A 22220-nucleotide genomic window follows, 5' to 3' on the forward strand; every position below is an offset into this window, starting at 1 on the left:
AAAAATTTCAGAAATTAATCAATGATCCTTAAAGATTACAACTTACACTAGATTGATGATCAGTAAGGGAATACTCCATATGGGGAGTAGTCACATAGATAAAGGTGATAGGTATACACCTTTGGCATTATTATCAAAGTGGGATAACTAAATTATGGTACCTATAGAAAGAGAAAAGGGGGAAGTGATTGAGCATTATCAAAAGAGAAAGGAAGATGACCAACAAGTGAATAGAGCAAGGGGGAAAACTAAGAAGAGAACTTGCACAAAAAAGGTGTACAGAGTGGTGAGACATAGAGAAAGGTAGAAGTAACAAATGAGAAAGAAAAGCTATAGTGCACCAGAAAGAGTCAACTATGTAATAGGGAGATGTTGAAGATAAAGAAAAGTAAGTTAATAAAACATGATATTATTTTCTAAGTATGTAGTTGTCAAAGAATTTGCTTTAGACATTGTGAAGTTTTTGCTAAGGAGTTAAGTTGTATAAATAGTGTTGTGGTTTCCATCAATCACAAAGGGGGAGATTGTTGGAACCATTATCAAAGGAGTGAAGATTAGAGATTGCTAAATTCCAAATGAGTTGTAGACTCCAAATCAATCTTGGGAGCTAATCATTGTGTTCATCATGTTGTGATTTGATAAGCATAATCAATTCTTAATATACACACATATATAATATTTATATAAGGAATTAATAAAAATGTTTTTATGAATTGAAGGAATGCCTGAAAGAAAGATCTATTACTTTGATATCATCAATCAATAGCATTTACTGATAAATGAAATTTAATAATCTAATTATATTTCTACACTTAACATTATGTGAATGGAAAAAAATGAGACAAAAGTGAAGATTTCCAACAAATTCTATGCTTGGAAAAAGTAAAGGCTATGATAATAGTGCAGATTTCTAACAAATTCTATTACATCGGCTCCTCCATTTCCAAAGAAAAACAATAGATCAAAATCTATCCTATCTACAAATCCCCTTCATGTTTTACTATTCTAGTTTTATGTCTTATAAACTTAAACAACAGACTTGAAACCTTAACACACTCCCTATCATAATATACAGCTGGCAGAAATGATAAGGTTCAACCTCTTTTATAGAAGTCAATAAGGGAAGGCCACCCTTAAATATGGCAGACTAATAGAAAAATTAAGTTTCATAAAGAAGTCAACTTTGATTATTTAACACTTTAGTCTTATAATGAAACCTTAATATGTGATGTGTCAACTTTGATTATTTAACACTTTTAGTCTTATAATGAAACTAAGCCTTCCTCTGAATAAGTCTCTCTACATATTCTGCGGGAAAGCTTGGGCACATCAACTTCAAAGTTGAGGGCTTGAAGAACTCGCTGTATTCTTGGTCTCTTCCTATAGTCATGAACAGGACACCACAATCCAACGAGCATCAAGCGTTCAATTTGCTTACCATCATTTTCCAGTATCCAACGCACGCCTTCCACAAGCAATTTCCAGAGCGACGACGCCAAAGCTGAAAACATCCGATTCAGAGCTGGCCCTGTGTGTTTCAAAGCACTCCGGTGCGATATAACCCCGGGTTCCACCAGGGTTTGTGTAGTATGAGCTGTTTTCGTGCTCCATCAAGCGGGCCAAAACATAGTCTCCAAGGCGTGCCACAAAGTTGCAGTCCAACATTATGTTGCTGAATTTGATGTCTCTGTGCAGAACGCGTGGGCTTGATTCCACGTGGAGATGGTGAAGAGCCGAAGCCAAGCCGCTTGCTATTCTGAATCTTTCGATCCAACTCAGATTTCGAATGTGGGTTCGTCCGTCGAATAAATATTTGATGATGGAACATAGACTGTGATTAGAAGGTAGATGTCAAAAAAGATATGCACAATCAAATCTAAAGTTCAAAATTACAGACAAATACTTGACGATGGATCATAAAGTGTTATCTGAAATGTTGATATAGAAAAAGATATACTAATCATAGAACTGATCCGAAATGTTAATGTAAAAAGAGATATACATAATCATAAAACTGATCCATTGGGACCCAAGTGATGAGACCTTTGCGACTTGGGAAGATGCTACACAATTGAGAGGATTGTATCCCTATCTTTTTGCCAGCTTCTAAGAGTAATCTTATGCTAGTAGGGAAGGATGTAGTGCCTCTCATGTTTGCAGTCTAAAGCTTGTTATATTTTGACTTGCGAGAAACTTGATACTCTTGTTATGCTTCATTTGAGATGACCTAAGGGTTGGATGTTATACAGGTTGATTTCAGTATCATGGATGTTTCGCTACTATGTTGTTTAATTTATCATAATTCCATGTTGATGTCATTTTGAGGTGATTGTAGATCTATGATGATATTTGGTTATTTGGTATTTTGGACATATCTCTAATTCTATTATGTGATGGATTTTGTGCTATGGATATTTACTTCATTCTTGTTTCATTATGTTTTATGTGAATGTGAGTGATGTAAATGAATTATTTCAACATAATTGAATAAATGGTTAAAGTAGTTATTTAATGAATTTATTGCTTTGGCTATGTTAGTATATGCAATTGCACTTGATCATGTGTCTTAGTATGTAGGATTTATATCCCTGGTAATGGCACATGGAGTTAGTGATTCAACTATTCATATTTTACCAATGTAGTCCTTGTATGGTCGATACATTCTTATTTAATTGTTTAAATTAAACTTTTTAGTGATTATTAAATTTGAATGCATTTGCATTTTGTGACTAGACTTGTGACTGTGTCTGTGCATTTAAAGGTTTTCATTGTTGTAAAAGAAGTTATGGTAATTTCTGTGATTTTGGGTTTTCTGGCTTTAAATTTTATTGAATTTAATTTATGGCAGCTTTGTCGTAGATGAATTAGTATTGCTAGGAATGGCCTATTTTTGTTTGAGTTGATTTAGAGTCTAGATAGTTTAACTAGCTATTTTCCCTAATTTATTATTTACTCGAAAAGTCAATAAGTATTGAAAGAGGAATTTAATTCCTCACTTCTCATGTTTGAAAATTGGAAAATTGAGAAACTTTTCTGAAATCATTTTCGGAAGGATTGGCCTTATATCCATTGTGAGAGCTATGAGCATGGAATATTCATGAGGATGGACTCATTGGATCTAACTCAAGGAGACCTTGCTTTATTATCATTTTTTATCGTATCTATCCATTATTTATTTTACCTAGGTGTTTTCCATTTTAGTCCTTTTGGCTATCAAGTAGGGTTTTCCTGTTTTCATGTTTTAGCTCCATTTCTAGTTTTGTTTATGGTAGTTGTTTGTTTAGAGGTTGAGAACTACTATTCCCCTCCATTTCTATTTGTTGGTTCTGCCTAGTTGGTTGGGTATGGACATTTTCTCAGTTTTTGGGATGAGGGTTTGGGTTTTTGCATTGTTATGTTAGCTATTTTTGCATATGGTGTCCGAACTCAAATTTTATTAGATTTTCGAGGCTTTTGTTTCCAAAGACCAAATGGGTTTTAATTTCAAATTTTTCCAGTTTTGGGGTTTCTACCTCGGTTTGCATGCCACCTTGTTTTCTTAAGTTTTCTTGGCATGATGTTGGTCGTAGACTTGGATCATCCAATTTGGATGTTAGTCAGACCATTGTTTCACTTGTATGTTGCATTGGGATGAATACCACATCTATTCTCCTAAGCTTGTTTTCAGTTGAGTGATATTTTTCTTGTGTTCTCATCCAGTTCTTGTATTATGATCTTCATGATGGTGGTGCACCACACACAAGCATGTATGCATGCATTTGTTGGTTAAATTGGAGGTCCGATCTTCCATGGACTTGCCAAAGATTATGATCATTTGGGGTTGTGTTTGGAATATGCATGCTTATAAGAACTTATCATTGGATGAGCATGGGTAGGATAGGGTAGCATATGGAGGGGCTTCTATCTCACAGCCAAGTGGCTACTTCCATGGGTTGGAAGAAGAAGTTTTAAGTAAGTGATAACTAAATAAAACTATTGGGTGGTAATAAAACTAAGATAATAAAAAGATTTAGGATGTGCTCCTTTTGTTGGGAAGTTTGAGCTGCCAATACTAGCTTGGGATTTCTGATGCCAAGTGACTCTCCACAATGTCAACCCCTACATAGTAGCTTGTTGAGTGTCTGACCAAGACTTGTAGTATTTGCATTGTCTAATGTTCTTGGTTTCAATCATCATTACTATCTATGGGAGTGTTAGCCATGGAAATTGTGCTTTATGTGTGTGTGTGGTTGGATTGCTATCTCCATCAGCATGATGAGAATAGACATATGGATTTCACATGGTTGGGAGGCATAGCTACCTATACCACTACTAGGGACTACTGTAGAGAGATGGTTTACTGTCCTAGTGCAATCGTTGCTCGATATTTTTACTTAGTACTTTGGGTTCTAGAGCATGCTTTCTTGTGATTTATGCTTTCATTAGAATGCTTGTTTATCCATTTTTTATGATGTTAGTTTATTGACGCATTTTCTTATTATGATGTTCAACATATGATTAGATGAGGTTAGTTTCTTAGTTGGAGTATCTATTGCATTTGGTTTAGCATGTTAGATTTCCTTTCTTATCATGTTATTATGTTTTAGTAGTGATGTCCTTATAAGACAACTCCGACCATCTAGTTTGCAGTTTGGGATGTTACGCACAGGGGATGGCTAAGGCCTTCGAGGTCTTATGATGCTATTATGGTTGACAAGAACTGTACACTTATTTTGGTAGTTTTAGTTCATTGCGATATTACTTTTAGTATGTTCTTTTACTACTTTGTTTTATATTGTTGTTGTATTTTTCCATCTTACTGTTTAGCATTTGAGTGTCTATGCCTTGATTGGTGGATCCAGTACTCCCTGGTGCAGAGGAAATTCATTTCTTAGCTTTTTAACTTTATGTTTTATGGATTTCTGTTTTGGATGCTTGCAAAAAAATTCACTTTCTCCTGCAAAAGTGTGAAAGTTTGCATGGTGTGCTAGGTTTTCTCATGCAGCTCTTAGCACTTCCTTGTGCAAAACCCCACACTAGTTTTGTGTGTTTTGGCTACTAAGCCAAGTACTTTCTCATGCCATTTGGTGCATTTCCTCATGCTAAAGGTAGTTTCTCATGTGGCGTGATGTACTTCCTCATGCGAGAATTCTATCTACTATTGTCCTTGCACGAAAAATAGAGAAAATCTCCACTAGTTTTTAGGGATCATTTTTTGGTGTTTGAAGTACCATTTGAGTTTCCTTAACTTTTCAAGCCTTGACAAATCTTAGATTCTTCATTCCATTGTCATCTTTTGTTTTTGACTTCTCTGTTTGTGTGTGTCAGTTGGGTAGTGGCGTTTGGAGATTCATTGGTTGCCAAGATTATGCTTAAGTCTTCCATTGTGATTTTTGTGATCCTCATATGTTAAGTTTCATGCACACCCATACTTATTTTTAAAAAAAATTATCTATTCTTGTATTGAATCCTTTTTCCAAGGATCTCTGGGTGGGGCACTACAAAAGGTGTATCTCATAAAGAGATATAGTGGACAAAATGTGCTCAAATGGAGTGCAAAATATTGTGTTGTGTACATGAAAACTCATAAGAATATGCGAACTCCTAGTTTTCATTATGTTGTTTATTATGGAATTTGGCCCATTTGGGCTCTATTCATGGTGCTTCTTTCGACTCTTTTTTATTATGGGCTATGTATATATGATGTTTAAGATTTTTCTTAGTTGCTTAATGCTGGTTATATTTTGAGACATTCTAATGTGGGGGTTTTAAAACTAAAAGCAGGGTTAGGTTTAAATGTTCTATATTTGACTTATAGTTGCTCTGCAACATTATTTTTTCTTGGTTGGCCCCCATTTTTGGCTACTTTGAATTTCAAAAATAGATGTATGATATATATATTTCATTATAACATTGAACCTTAAAACTTAAGATTATTGTGTATAAGTTACCTTTTTGTTTCTCAATCTCAAATCAAATAAATTATTGTTGTCCAAGGTGTTATAATCAAAGTAGACCTCCTAGATACAACTAAAGCTATATTTAAAACAACTAAACCAAAGTAGTAGACTTAATACATTTACCAACAATCCTATTATAAGATAGTTTTCCACATGTATACAATTAAAAATTGAAAATTAATCTTATTTAACATTTGTTCCTAGTTTTTCTCTTTTACCTTCTTAACTTTTGCTTCCTTCTATACCCTGTCTTATTCAACACTTTGGTAAGGAATATTGTAAAGTCATCTGTGGGAATTTTAATTTATTGTGCATTTCTCCAATATGCTTTGTAGATTAATTTCATATATCCTTTGTATTCCGTATCTTAATAAAAATATAATAAGTTTTTATATTTCTATTTCAATCTATTGTGTCATTTTGAGGCAAGGGGTTGTGAATTTTGATTTATTAATTATATGTACTCCTAATCTATAAAATATTTATTAATTTCAAATATATATATATATATATATAGTTTTCTCATTAATTTATATTTTGATATAACATATTTGATTTATAACACATTTTTTATTTTAATAATATAATATAAATAATTTTTTATAGTAAAAATTCTATTATTTATTCATTCTCATACTTTAATATAAAAATTATAATACAAAATATTATATAATTAAAATATTATATTATAATTATATCAATATTTATATTATTCTTATTTATTAATTTTTTATTTAATAATTATATAAATTTTATTTTGATGGGAATATCACTAATATGATCTTGTTGTGAAGCTTAATGCCACTCCACGTAAGAACTCTTTTTGGCAATTGATACAATCTTTTCCTACATGCTACAAAGTGCTCGTAGCAGTGTTGAAGTTTAGAAAAAATATTCTACCTTCAAAAGACATAAAGGTAAGGAAAGTTTAGAAGATGATATCTGGCTTGATTTTTGAAACAAGAATAGCTTCTATCTAGTAACTAATTTTATTTTTGGAGGTTGAAGGCAATAATGCATATGGTAAAACTCTTCCAAAACTGCATAACAATTCAACAAAGGACATTTATATTTTTTATGGTGTGGAGTGCGCTTGTGTTGTTGGATGGAGCATGCCTATTGATGTAACCCAAACTCTTCAAAATAATAACTCATAAAATGGGTGGAAGTAAGAAGTTGGGTCTCAAATCTATAGAAGTTCATGGATTGAGATCATGCTCTTTTAGAAATGGGCACCTGTATTAGGCTCAGATACCCAATCCAAATTTTAAGAGATGGGCACCCACTTCTTTAAAAGTCAGGTACCCATATTTTAGTTTCAAAAAATGGGTGCTCACTTAAAAAAAAAATTAAATTTTTTTTTTTTTGAAGAAACGTGCACCCATTGCTAAAAAAACCATAATTTTTTAAAAATTTTTTTTGGGATTTAAAATGTTGATTTTACTTTTCCAAAACTGGCACCCATTTTTTGAATTTTAAAAAATGGGTGTCCATTTATTACAACATGGGGCGGTATTTTTTTGTCTAACCTCGTATTTTAGTTCGGGAAAGGCTTGGTGAGACCAAGCCTATGCCTTGATCTCTAAAGATTTGGCTAAGGCATTGAACTAACAAATTCAAGTCTTGCCATGATTTTTAGAGGGTCTTCCCGATCAATTTTTTAACAAAACAAAAACCTATTAGAGTTCTCAATGTCCTAATTTAAGAAATATAAGTTTTATAGTGTTATGATTTTATTTAACATTCTTGCATTATTTTATAATCAAATGTGGTATCTAAATGTAAAATAGCGAGGCTCACTAAAACTTTAATAACTTTTTTATTTTATGGTTTTTCTTAAATTAATTTATATGTCATCAATCTAGATACAATTCTTTTGAAGTTAAAGAAAATAATTTTTGAAAAAAGTGAAATTTTGATCAAATTATATTGTTCGTACATAAGAGGTTTTAAAATTTACCTTTATAGCCAATTAAAAATTAATAATAAACAAATTATTCAATAAAAATTCAAAAAAAATATTCGCATCAATCTTTGGTGTGTTAGGTAACTTCTTCTAAAAGGATTTACAAAAATTATTTATTTGTGTCAAATTTTAATGTCTATACACAAGTGTAGTATGGTCCTAAAATAAACATTTTGAAAAAATCATTATTAAAGATCCATACCCAAAAAAAATCTATCATATGGGTACAAAAATAAATTACATATTCAAAAAGTAGATTCTGAGCACTACAATTTTGATTCCTACACTTTTTTTATATTCAATCTCTAAATGCCTCAAATTTTGACATTAATTGACAAGAAATTTTTTAACTAGGAAAAACACTTCCACTTTTTGCCCAAAAGTGAGATCCAACTTCTTGCACTTACCCAAATTACACAACACAGAAGTTTCAGAATGCCAAATTCTTCATTAAACTTTTCCAACTCCACTTTGCTCCTCCAATGAAAGAAATAAAACTGCTTATTACAATTTCAAAATTTACCAAATTTGGTAGATTTTTGGGAAAACAAATTTTTCTATTTTTGGTAATTTTGAAAACTCATTCTACGAATCTTGATTTTTCCCAAGAAAATTCCCAACCAAGGCAAGATGAATTGCCAACTAATTTACAAAATCAAGAATATGATTTCAGATTTATTACAAAAATAACTTTCTAAAAAACTGAAACAAAAACACAAAAATCTAATTTCAAAGGCTAAGATGATATTTCTTCCTCATGCAACCTTTTCAAAAATTTCAGCCAAAACACACATCCGAATCAAAAGTTATGACCCTCAAATGTAAATCTCGACCAAAACCCAAATCTAAGTCAACAAACTTGATCTTCAGATGCTCCTGCATCACCTATTTGTAAATTTGATTGATAGGTGGTTATGCATCAATTGACTTATAACATTATGAAGATGTAAGTTAGAAATTAGTTATGGTTGTTAACTACATTATTAAATCATGCACTTCATTGGATTTTGTTAGTTTTAATCATATCTATAGGGAATAAAATAGAGTAGTAGAATGTTTGTCAAATCTAGGCTTCTATTCATATCCAAAGTTTGGAATATATGGATAAGATAATTATCTCTTTGTTTGTCTTAGTATTTCTACCACTTAGTGGATCTTGGTACGGTTGTTTAATTCCTATGTTATATATGTAGTTATTTGAATAAATTTTGAGCCCTATTTTATTTAAATAATATATCTTTATAAATAACATTTGCATAATATACCTCTATATATTCATAAAGATATGTAAGGAATATCAAATCATCGATTACATCTTTAAAGAAAGCTTAAATATGGTTCCTGCAAGTACTAGTGAGGATTCCCTAGTAGGGTTAAAGCTTGATAATAGAAGGAGTTTGGTGGAATCTCTTGACCTTGGAAAGCTTGGAGATGATGGTATTTTAGATTTTCATAGGGGTTGCATCCATGATGTCTAATGTGGGACCATCTCATTCCTTTTCTTAGAAATCTTAGATGTAAACTTTAGTGTGATAGGTCCCTAAAAGGTGGAGGCTATCTGCAAGATAAATAGGTCTTCTCTCCTCTTTTCAAAAAGATATGTCTATGAAGTCTTGGGAAAATCTATTTTTTAAGGATTCCTTCTTTTCAAGAGGTGGAGTGGTAGTTGTTAAATATGCAAAAGGAACTTGTGTTAATGTTGTGGACCTTTCTCTAGACCACTCCCTTTCTAAAATATAGAGTGCGCTAGTTAGAAAGTTTGAAGGTTGTTAACTAGATATTGTACTAGCCTAAAAGTTTATTTTTAACTCTTGGGGCCTAAAGGGTTTTTTTGTTACTATCTCTTCCTTTCCTAAATGTTTCTTTGGATTCTATCTTCCTCTTAAGGAAGACCGTCTCCATATTTTGGCCTTGGGTCCATGTTCCTATAGGAAAGATCCTATCTAGCTCTATAAATAGTACCCTAGGTTTTACCTAGTGGCCCATCTTAATGTTGCAGTTCCTACATGGGTCCATATCCTTGATCTTCCTTTGAATTATAGGATGATGAGGTGATTGAAGGAATCACTAATTCCTTTGGTGAATTTATAAGGCTGAATACAATTTCAAAAAGTTGGGCTTGATTTTTGTTTTCTTATTTTTGTATTTGTTTAACTCTAGAGACCATCTTACTTAGCTCCATTCTACTAATGTCTCATCTTGGTTCCATCTCTCAAAGTTTGGAATATGATAACTCCACTCTCTATTTTTAGAATGGATCCTTAACTGATCACCACTAATTGAATTTTTGAAGGGAGTTAAAGAGACCCATTGAAAAGGTGTTTAAGGGTGCTGGTGCTCCTCTTGCTAAGAACGATTCTCGCTTGTGTGTTACAATCCTAGTGCAAATTCTTGATATTAATTAAAATTAAATATTTTAAATGTGTCCCCTTATTTTATTTTCTTCCACTCTCATGCTAATAATTATTTTTGGATTCTTTCTATATATTCTTGAAACTATCCAAGAATTTTGAACAAACTTTTAAGGCATAAATTGGAAGACTTTGACGATTTGACTTTATAAAATTTTTAATGTTCCATCTTGGGTAAGAAGTGAACCTTCCCATCTAGAAAAATTTCTTTGAAACCCATCCACCAGGGAAGCCCTGAAGGAATCAAGGGGTTTAGTTTCAAGAGGCAAATGAAGATAGGTCACATGCAACATCTTAATTTGGGAATCCAAGATTCCAACTATTCTTCCTTGTCATTTACCCATAGTATTTAAGATGAAAACATAGTTTTTTTACACTTAATAAGTTGACCTATGCAAAAAGCATACAAATGAAGAATTTATTTACACCCAATAGTATCCTTTATAGTTCATTCTCCCATAATACCCTTGTCAATGATAAATTACTTGTGAGAGCACACTACATCCTTTGAAGAAGGTTTTAGGTCTTTGGAAAGAAGGGAAGAGAAAAAGAAAAGAAACTCTCCCAAGATCTTTTTATTAGAAATTTTCATTCTAGAGTTAGAAATAATTCTAGAGAATCTTCTAACAACCTTGTGTTTAGATATAGTAATACAAAAGAATTTAGAATTTCTACCCCCTAAGTTCAACCACAATGTTATAGATCTCTTTTTCCAAAAATTCTTCTCTATAGTAATAATGTCATGGTATTTCAACAAGGAAACCTTTTCTTTATTCCCCAATCCTTGAAAATCCCTTGAATCTTGTATACACTTCTAACTCACAAATAACTTTCACCTTACCTTTATTAAAACTCATTTTTTTTACCAACATAAACATAGCAGACCCATCTATCTAGATATCCTACCACTCTTGGATTTTTCCTCTTAAATTAGGATGTTCCAACCATATTTTTTCAAATTCAAAAGGGGAATTCATCTTAATAGTTGAGGCTTTTGATGCTAGAGAAATAGGAAAAATGAACTAAACCTATTGTAGGAAGGGTCACTAGGGTGAAATAGAACAAGTTTAGCTAGTTAACCAAGAGAAGAGTCCTATCCAACTTAACTTGAATCATGTTTTCCTTTGTTCTATTGTTAGATCACATAAAATTTAGCAATTGAAGATAAACATCCACTAGAGATTGAGAGCTAATGAAGCTCATTAGATCCAACCTATCCTATAAATGGATTTGGATCAAAACTCATCTAACCTTCTCTAAATCTCTTATGGTATTATTGAAGTCCCCCCAAAATGAGCCAAGTTTCCATAGGAGTAGGGTGTCTAAAGGCATCCAATCTCTCCAAAAAAACCCAATCTTACCACATTTGTGTTGGGGGCATAATTTTTGGAGAGAATCTAAGATAATTTATTCCTAATATGAAGAAACAAAATACACAAAAGGTTGTTCTCAGAAAAGATCAACTCACCTTAATCAATAGCCTTGTTACAAAAGAAAGCTACTCCTCCTGATTCTCCTTGGGAACTAGAACCAAACACTTTACCATTTTTGAAAAAAGAGAGTAGTTCCACATTTTCACTTGGCATCCTTATTTCTTGGACCAGATTTATACCTGGTGTATGATCTTCAACCATATTTCTCATAACGTCTTGCTTGTGAGGAGCATTCAATCCGCTTATGTTCTAGGACACAATCTTCATTTAGAACATATAGTGAAGCTCTCTTAGATGATCTATTATTTTCCATCCATAATATTAGCTTTACTTTCTATTTATCTAGTTTCTTTTTTGTTTTTCCTTCCCAAGACTGGCTTCTTCCCTCCCACATCAAGTTTGGCCTTTATCTTAGAGACCATATTGAAATTGGAGGCCAAGAATTTCTTTCTCATCTTATTAACGTCTACCCATTGACTTTGAGCTCTATCTACCAATTGAAGGATTTTCTCAAAAATAGAAACAAATGGGTTTATAGAATGAATGAAGGTAGAGGCTCCTAGAAATCTAAGGAAAGCTTCTCTAACCCCTTTCAAAAAGACATAGCAACTCACTCAGTCATCCCCCTTACCTTAAAGTACTTACCTAGCAACACCATGTGGATAGAACTCTGGACTTCCTTAAGACCAATCTTCCTAATGTCTCCTCCTTCAACATCTACTATTAGAACTTCCCAGACCCTTCAGCCCATCAAAACCTGAATCTCAAAGAAAGGATTATTAGCCAAAGGAACCTCCTAATCAAGAATAACTTTGAGAAACCTCCCTTTGTAAAAGATTATAAAACTTTGGCGAATCTAACATTATTTTAGGGGAGAAATTTAATTTTTATTGGTGATTTTTTTCTTTAAATATAATTTTTCAAATTCTATTAGCAATTATTTTCAATTGTATTGAAATTCTATAAAATGTTGGTGAATCTAGTGCGCTCCCTATTGCCATACAGGGCAGGGTTGAGGGACAGGTCCCCATGGGAGTTTTTAAGGGTAGCACCCTGACAACTCAAATAACATTTAATATTTTATTAACTTGTCCTAATTTAATATTATATCATATAAAATATAGAAAATATATTTTTATAACCATCAGATGGTTCTTAATCAATAGCCCAAATCCAATTTTGGGTAAAACTTTTGAAGGACACCAAGATTTAGAGACAGTTCCCAAAATAAAGACATGTGTCCATAATAAAATCTTTTTTTAGCCCAAAGTGAGAATTGATAAAAATTTCCATGGAAACTCTCCACAAAAGAGATAACTATAAAATATATGCATTTAACCTATAACTGAACTTTAATTTCTACCACATATTGGCGAATATGACCATCAATTGAGGCAAACCTTGCAAATTGTAGGTGATAATATTTAGTTTTTCATGTCAACAGATTAAATTCTATTGATGAAATCATCGCTAAAATAAAAGTAATTATGTATCATTAATGTCGATTGGATGAAGCATGCTACCCTAGTTTCATAAAGTGCGGGCAACATTGCCACCCCAAAAGTGCACTTTTTTTTTTTCTTTCCAAACTTAGGGTCTTTGATGAGTTAGATTTTCCGCTAAAGTAAACCCTACTCCTAATTTGGTTCCTTAAGAGAAAGAGCTAGTTGGTCCATTTTCCCAGTGACTAGATGGGAAATTGGGAAAACCATCATAACTAGCTGTGGATATATAAGATGTGAAGGAATAAGACTTTCTCCTTGTGTCTAGGATTCTACCAAAGCATAAAATATTCTTTTTGTTTTGTCAATAGTTGTTCTATCCAAATGTGATTGGAAAAGGGAACAAAGGAGGGAGGAGCTGAAGAAGAAGGGACTCCCTGCTTAGCCACTTTCTTCTTCTTCTTCATGATGTAGCTTTTCACCCAATGAATAGTTTTGTTACATAAAAAATAAGAGAAAAGGAGGGGTTCAAACTATACTTCCTTCCTTAAAACCCCATGATTTGATTTAATCTCAATAGTTGAGGAAAGATTCTCTAGTTTCCCAATGTTCACATAGACCCTAGCATAAAATAGTCTAGAGTTAGATGAAGTATTTAGGTTAATTTAGAGGAGTTCCCCAAAGAAACTCACCAACCCTTTTAGGACATCCAAGTTCCAGAACTCTAGAGGAAGAGCTAGAAACCTAATCCAAGCTATAACAATTGAGAAGAAAGAATCATCATAGTTTAACTTAGACAACCATTTCTAGAAGGAAAGAGTCATCTTTCCAAACACCCATGATCCACCATATAGAACATAATTATAGTCTTCTTTATTGGAAAAATCAAAGGATATAAAGCTCCTTGGAAGGGTTTCTATTTCCACATGGTTTTTTAGATGTCATTTCTTTTTAACAAAGTGACACATAGTTTCTATATTTGAGAGGACCAAGAAATTTCCCTATCAAAGTCAATTCCATTAATGTCATCAAGTGATCTAGGATGGGGTCAAGGACATAAATACAATATTCTCCATCCCAACAACTCACCCTAATCAAATCCTTGGAATGAGGAAAAAGGTTCTTACCTTTTGGATTTGCAAACAACCTTGACCTATTTTTTGGATTGTTGGCCATCCCCTGTTATTTCTTGGGAACCTATTCCTCACCGCTACGCTCCTTTGGAGATCCATAAGACTCTTTATTAGAAACAAATATTTCTTAGAAAGAGAACCAACTGACATAGGAATAGAGTTTAAAGCATTCTCTAATTATGGAGAAAGGATATGAGAAACCTCATGAGGAATTGATACACCTAATTTCCCAAACTTTCAACCAAGGCCCCTACATCCTAGCTAGCTCTATGGAACCTATGGAATCCTCCAAAAAATGATTCTTTCATGGCTCTGAAGCATCCAAATTTAAACAAATTCTCCCAAAGAGCACATGTCCCAACCTTAATTTTGATAATAGAAAGGTAGGAATCATGGTTTTTGTTCACTGATTTACTTTTCATTATTTCTCATGTTGAATGGATGAATAAAAGATGAAACATAATGAATTAATTCAATTTGTTAACTATGTTTTAATTTTTAGTTATAAGGTGTTTAGTGTGACACTATTGGTTTTGTTCTTTTCTTTTTATGCTTTTGCTCATTCTATCCCTCTTATGGTTGTGTGTTGTGTTCAGTTTTCATGGTTGTCAAAATGAAAACATAGGTATAAGTTATATGTTTTAGAATATGAGTTTACATCCAATTCATTAATACTTTATAGTGATAGTTGTTCATTAGATGCCCTTTTTGTTTTCTTGTTAAGAGCATAAACCATTTATTTTGAAAGTAAAAAAAAAAAAAATTGGTTTTTCGAGGGCTTGAGTTGTATTATACCAAAGATCAATATGTTAACCAAAGCATTTCAAGAATGTTTTAAATGGATTTGAAAAAGTATGCGAGTATTTTTTTCTTTGTAGCTATAGCTAGAGTTGCTCTACATGCCTTTAATATAATCAAAGGCAATATTATGAATTGACAATTTTCTTCTTCTATTCATATGTATGTGTGCACACGTGCACATGCACCTACTTGTGTATCTATGTAAATATGTGTGTATGTGTACACACGCACACACACACACATGCACAATTAAAAAATTGTTTTCATGAGTTGAAGGAATAACTAAAAGAAAGATCTATTACTTTCAAGTCACCAACCAATAGCATTTACTAATAAATTAAATTTAATAATCTAATTATATTTCTACACTTAACATTATATGTACGATTAAAACAAAATATTTTGATGACTTGAAGGAATAACTGAAAGAAAGATCTATTACTTTCAAGTCACGAATAAATAGCATTTACTGATAAATCAAATTTAATAATCTAAGTATATTTCTACATTTAACATAATATGCACAATTTAAAAAAAAAGTTTTAATGAGTTGAAGGAATAACTGAAAGAAAGATCTATTACTTTCAAGTCATGAACCGATAGCATTTACTGATAAATCAAATTTAATAATTTAAGTAAATTTCTACACTTAACATTATATCCACAATTTAAAAAAAAATGTTTTGATGAGTTCAGGGATTAAGTGAAAGAAAGCTCTATTACTTTTAAGTCAATCTATAGCATTTAGTGACAAATCAAATTTAATAATCTATTTATATTTCTACACTTAACTTTACATTATGTGAATGAAAAAGAAAAGAGGTAAAACTGAAGATTTCCAACAAATTCTATGCTTAGGAAAATTAGAGGCTACTATAAAAGTGCAGATTTTGAACAAATTCTATTATGTCTGGTCCTCCATTTCCAAACCAAAGTGAAGATCACACTCTATCCTATCTAAAAATCCACTTGATTTTTTATTGTTTCTGTTTTATTTCTTGTAAAGCTAAACCTTAACACACTCCCTACCATTATCATTAAATACAGAAGGCAGAACTGATAAACTTGAACCTCTTTTTAAGTGGCCGATAAGTCTCTCCAGATAGTTTGAGGGGAAGCTTGGGCACTTGGACTTCAAAGTTGAGGGCTTGAAGAGCTCGCTGTATTCTTGGTCTCTTTCTATAGTCATGAACAGAGCACCACAATCCAACGAGCATCAAGCGTTCAATTTGCTTACCATCATTTTCCTTATCAAGCATTGGGTCAGCTGCCTCAAGAATGTGTCCCGCTTCGTTCATCCTGCGAACCCACCCGACCAAACCCATGTTAGAGGCCACAAGCTCTCTGTCCAACGCACGCTTTCCACAAGCAATTTCCAGAGCCACAACACCAAAGCTGAAGACATCTGATTCGGAGCTGGCCCTGTGTGTTTCAGCGCACTCCGGTGCGATATAACCATGGGTTCCACTAGGGTCTGTGTAATATGAGGTGTTATCGTGCTCCATCAACCGTGCCAAACCATAGTCCCCAAGGCGTGCCACAAAGTTGCAGTCCAACATTATGTTGCTGGATTTGATGTCTCTGTGGAGAACGCGTGGGCTTGATTCCACGTGGAGATGGTGAAGAGCCGAAGCTAAGCCGCTCACTATTCTAAATCTCTCACTCCAACTCAGATCTCGAATCTGAGCTCGTCCAGGAAACAAATATCTGATGATGGATCATAGAGCATGATTTGAAACATTGATGTGAGAAAAGATGCACACAATCAAATCTAGAAGCTCTTACAAACAAATACGTGATGGTGGATCATAGAATGTGATAGAAATGTTCGATGTAAAAAAAGATATCTACAATAAATTCTACAAGCTCAATATTATAAACAAATACCTAATGATAGATCATAAAATGTGATTCAAAATATCATCATAACAAAATATATACACAATCATAGAATGTGATCTGAAATGTTGATGTAAATAAACACAATCTAATCTAAAAGTTCAAAATTACATATCTATAAATACCTGTCCAGGCTGCCATTCGACATGTACTGGTAAACCAAAAGAAGTTCGCCACTATTTTCGTGGCACCATCCCAAAAGAGGAACCAAATTCGGATGGGACAAGCTGTCAAGTACTGCAATTTCTGATTTGTATTGCTTAAGCCCCTCTGAGTTCTTTGAGATTCTTTTCACCGCCACTATTTCTCCATCCTCTAGATTTCCTTTGTAAACACTTCCAAATCCTCCCCTTCCAAGTAGTAAATCTTCACTAAACTCAGCAGTCGCTCTACTTAGCTCTTCAAAACTGTCTCAATAGGGAACAATTTAAAAGATTTTATAGAACATCCAAATACATAAGTTTTAGAAAATAGGGTCATACTTAAACATAACACACTAAAGAAGAAATTAAGCTTGAAAAATAAGTCAACTTTTACTATTTAACACTTTTAGCCTGGGAATCAAACCTTAGTGTGTGATGTTTAATGAGCGTGGATTTATTAAGCTATGTTTTATGAGAATTAGTTCAGAAGTATTGAAAAACCTTAAGCAAGTTTTGTGTCTTAAGAACCATTCATTTGAAAACCTTTTAAGTTCATCAATTGATAAGTAGCAGATATTCTGCATGACAAAATAAATTATAATATTACTATGAGAATTCAAACTAATAATTTTTTTAACAAAAACCAAGTTCCTTTAAGTTTAAGCAAGTTTTGTATTCTTAAGTTTAAGCAAGTTTTGTATCTTATGATCTATTCATTAGAAAGTTTTTATTAGAAAGTTCATTAAGTTTAAGTAAGTTTTGTATCTTATGAACTATTCATTAGAACTGATAAATAAGAATTGTATCTTATGAATTATTCATTAGAACTGATAAATAAGAAATATTTTCCATAGCATGAAAAGAAAATTCAAACTTACTGAAACTCGTTAATCCATTGAATATTTACAATTGTACCTGTATACACGAGGGCTTCCATTGAGACTTATTTGATCATCGAATTTTTCAGCAACTTCATCATTCTTAAGGCCGTTGGGATCCGAAATTGGCACGTCTCTAACTGATTTTACTCCTTTCTTACGCTTTAGCCTGTACATTAATGCAGCGAACAGGATAAGTATAAAGGCGGCCACCGGAGGGGCAATTATCTTTGAAAGATGCTCTACTTTATTATGTCTCCAACTGGTTTCGCTTGAAAAATTCCATGCGATGATATTGTGCCTCTGGTTGGAAAGTCCAGTTGAAGCAGAGAAACCAACTTTGACCTCTTCAGGCAGAAAATCCGAGAGATTCAGAGGATAAGTGAGCGTAGCATTTGTAGGACGAGGAGAAGTGAAGTCTGATCTGTTACTAGCCATAAACACTTTCAGCTCCTTAGGTTGCCCAGAATAATCAATCCACACTTCCCAAGTTAGTCCGCTGTGAAGCCTCTCAGACAAAGAAACATTCTTGATAGAAGTGATGTTATTGATGTCAATGCCCACATGATTATCATCCGGATCATGCGCATTGACGCTAAAGAATTCATCAATTATATCGTTTTTGAACGTATCAAATTCAATAGCAATTGTTTGGGTCGATGATTTACCATTGGTTGTACTGTTGAACAGTCCGAGCCACATACCTGATGAGTTCAGTGGGGGCTCTGCACGCCAAGGAGCCATGAAGAACGTAAGACCATCAGCATAAAAATTGTTTTTGGTTTCTTTTGCAGGGTGTATTTTGAAGCGAAAATAGGATTGAAAGCTTGCAAGAGTCCCAGAAGATTTACGCCATATTTCAATGGGTTCTTTGTAGAAGGCCCAACCCCGGGTCCAATTTAAATTTTCACCGTACATACTCTTTGTAAGTTCAATGCTATCCTCGATTAGTGAACTATTTCAATGAAACTATTATCAGAGAGAGGGAAATTGAATTGCTGACCTTTATGGGCCTCCGAAAAAAGTCCAAGAGTCCATTGAATTGTGAGAGAGATGCATATGATTTTTGCAGCTAGAGCAGACATGCTGCCAGATGCTTCAAGCAGAACACTTGGCAGAAATTATTTCTCCTCTTTTGTTCTTCTTGAGCGATTAAACAAGGCCAGTTTTATATATCATCCAGCAAAGAGTCGTTATTTTTATATTATAAAAGTTTGACAATTAAATATTTAGCGTTTACCTTTCAAACCTGTAAATATGAAGTAAACTTTTGGAGTGGCAAGTTAAGTAAGACAATAATATTTACCTCTTGATACCAATTGATCTCTTCTCTCACTTTTAATTTATAATTGAAGTCCTCTTTCACTTTTAATTAATTAATTTATAATTAAGATGATTATTTCTTTTACATATCTAAGACGTGTTTATTTTCATAGATAAATATATGTTTAAAGACTAGTATTTAACATAATTGAAATGTTAATTATATATAGTGCGAGCCACTTAACCAGCACATTATATAGTGTATTGCATGAATGACAGATTAGGCTTCCCTACCATACAACACATGCACTCTTCTATACCAGTGTCCCCTTAGTACGCTAATATAACTTCATGCACACTTCCACCATATTATGCATGCTTCCATCATATTGTGCACACTTCCACCATATTACGCATGCTTCCATCATATTGTGCACACTTCCACCATGTCATGCACATTGCACTATGGACGCCACACACTGCACACCACATACCACATGACTGCACTTTTATGTTGCGAGTGCCATGCTACAACTTGGCACTGTTCAATGCCCAACACCCTTCAAGGCTTGGTAATTAATTAACGACTAAATGGTATACTTGATCTATTCAAAAATATGAATGACTATTATTATATTAAATAGTAGAACAATAGATTGTAGAAAAAGGTATATGCACAATGGATCATAGATTAGGGTATATCATCCAAAAGAGAATGCCATTTTTATATTTAAAAATTTTGCAGATATATATTTTTCTTTTACCCTTCAAACCTACATATAAAAAGTAATTCTTAGAGTGACAAGCTAATATCTACCATTGAATACCAATTGTAGCCTTGATTCTCTTATAATTTGTAATTAACTCAAATCATTTATTTTTTTTGAATATTCTAAAACATGTCTTTCTTTTCATAGATACCCAAATATGTTAAGATTAATATTTAACACATTTAAATGTTAATTATATAGTGTAATGTGTTGATAGACAAGGCTTCCCTACCATATAAAACCCACACTCTTCCATATAAGTTTCCCCTACATATGCTAATGACCCCTCTTGCAGACTACCACCATACTGTGCACACTTCCATTGTATCATGTACACTTCAACTATGTTGTGCACTCTGCATGTGAACATGACACACCACACACCGCACAACTACACTTTACACATCGAACACTCCACACTATAATTTGGCATGCTTCAATACTTGATGCCCTTCAACACTCAACCTTTGAAACACTTGGTAATTGATGCTTGAATAGTATACTTGATCGATTTATAAATATGAATGACTATTATTATAATCCAAAGTAACACAATAGATCATAGATTAGGGTATATGAAAACCACATAAATGAATTGCTATCGATTGGAGATTTATATTCTTATAATGTATCTAGATGCACAATTTTTTCCTCGCAAAAAGACTTCACAAATTTGATGCACATAATGAAATATTTAAGGCATTATTTCCAATTATAGACTAGGATGGTGGTTAACTATCAAAACTATAAGTATATACTAGGGAGGGTCTTCCACCTCTAGAACTGAACACAAGACTCAATTTCAATATGAATCGCAAATACATGAGAAATATAAAACCACGATGGTTTTGTATGGTTCTAGGAAACACCTTATAAATGCCTCCAAGAATATTCTACTGAGTTACAATGGGTTGAAATAAATTTATTTATTATTTTACAATTTTGGTCTCTATTTATTTTATAATTAAATTAATTTACTAAAGAAATCCTTTGAAATATTATTTAAATTTTGGAACCACCAACTTAATTGATTAAATTAATTCACATTCTATTAATTTAGGGATGTTATATATAGATTCAAGGTTTATCTCTTATAATTAACATTTTTATATTCTTTCATTTGTATGTAAAATATATTATTTTTATGGTCCATCGTTTGAACAAAAATAATCAAAAGATCAAACCTAGTCAAATTTTAGACAAAACCATGAATAAGACATGTTCAATTGTGTTATCATATTATTAAAGTCATAGACCCAATTTTTAAGTTAAATGTTCTTTAAATCATAGATTGAGGCTTGAGATTGAACTAAACTAATTAGAATCCTACTTGAAAAATGTGAATTTGCATTGTTTGGCATTAACTATAGATTTCTTGTGCACTTAAATGTGTGTCATTTTAATTTATCTCTGATCTTACTTCTCTACAACTTTCCATATCATCTTAAGGTAAAACTTGTCAATGACAATAAGTTTTATAATTACTTTTTATTTTACTTGTGAATGTTTTCTTAAATAGGGAATGTGAGGATGATAGAAAAAATAATAAAATATAGATGAAAAATAGTTTGAATTAAATCTATGGAGTTGATTGAAAATATCTTTTTAATTTCTATAATCTAGCTACAAATTAATGCTTCACAAATCTCATAAAATAGAAACAAGTAGAGTAGTTACTTATATAATCTGTAGTAGCTAATACTCTATAGTTATTAGAAAAATAAAAAATAGAAGAAAAATTTCATAAAATCAATAATGAATAAAATAGACATACCAAGGAAACCCAAAGTTTGAAAACCTACAACCACACATTTATTGAGCTTCATGAGTGAGAACTTGGTAATAGATTACACGATTTCCACAATAATTATACAAAGAAATTTCAGCCTCGCAATCTTCTCTCCATTGAAATACCTGTTAGCCCCAACTGACAATGTAATTGATAGTGTGATATTTTTATCTGATAATGCTATGAATATATGTAAAAAAGTCATATCAATTGTTATATTGTCATTGATGTTAAAGTCTTAGTTGGATAGATATTATTCGAACTCAGTAGATTATGATATCATTTGATTGATGAAGAGGATTTAAAGAAAGTGTCATGAAGATAGAAGTGTTATGTAAGGTATTCAATGCGTA

At 32.5% G+C, this 22220-nt stretch overlaps 1 pseudogene; it reads right to left on the minus strand.

The window, feature by feature from the left end:
* Positions 1-1440: 1440 nt before the first annotated feature.
* On the minus strand, positions 1441-19130 carry LOC149537459 (L-type lectin-domain containing receptor kinase IX.1-like; annotated as a pseudogene).
* Positions 19131-22220: the final 3090 nt, after the last annotated feature.

This window comes from Cupressus sempervirens, chromosome 9 (assembly GCF_028749045.1).
Source record: "Cupressus sempervirens isolate cs-2001-9-10 chromosome 9, ASM2874904v1, whole genome shotgun sequence".
In the NCBI taxonomy this organism is placed as follows: domain Eukaryota; kingdom Viridiplantae; phylum Streptophyta; class Pinopsida; order Cupressales; family Cupressaceae; genus Cupressus; species Cupressus sempervirens.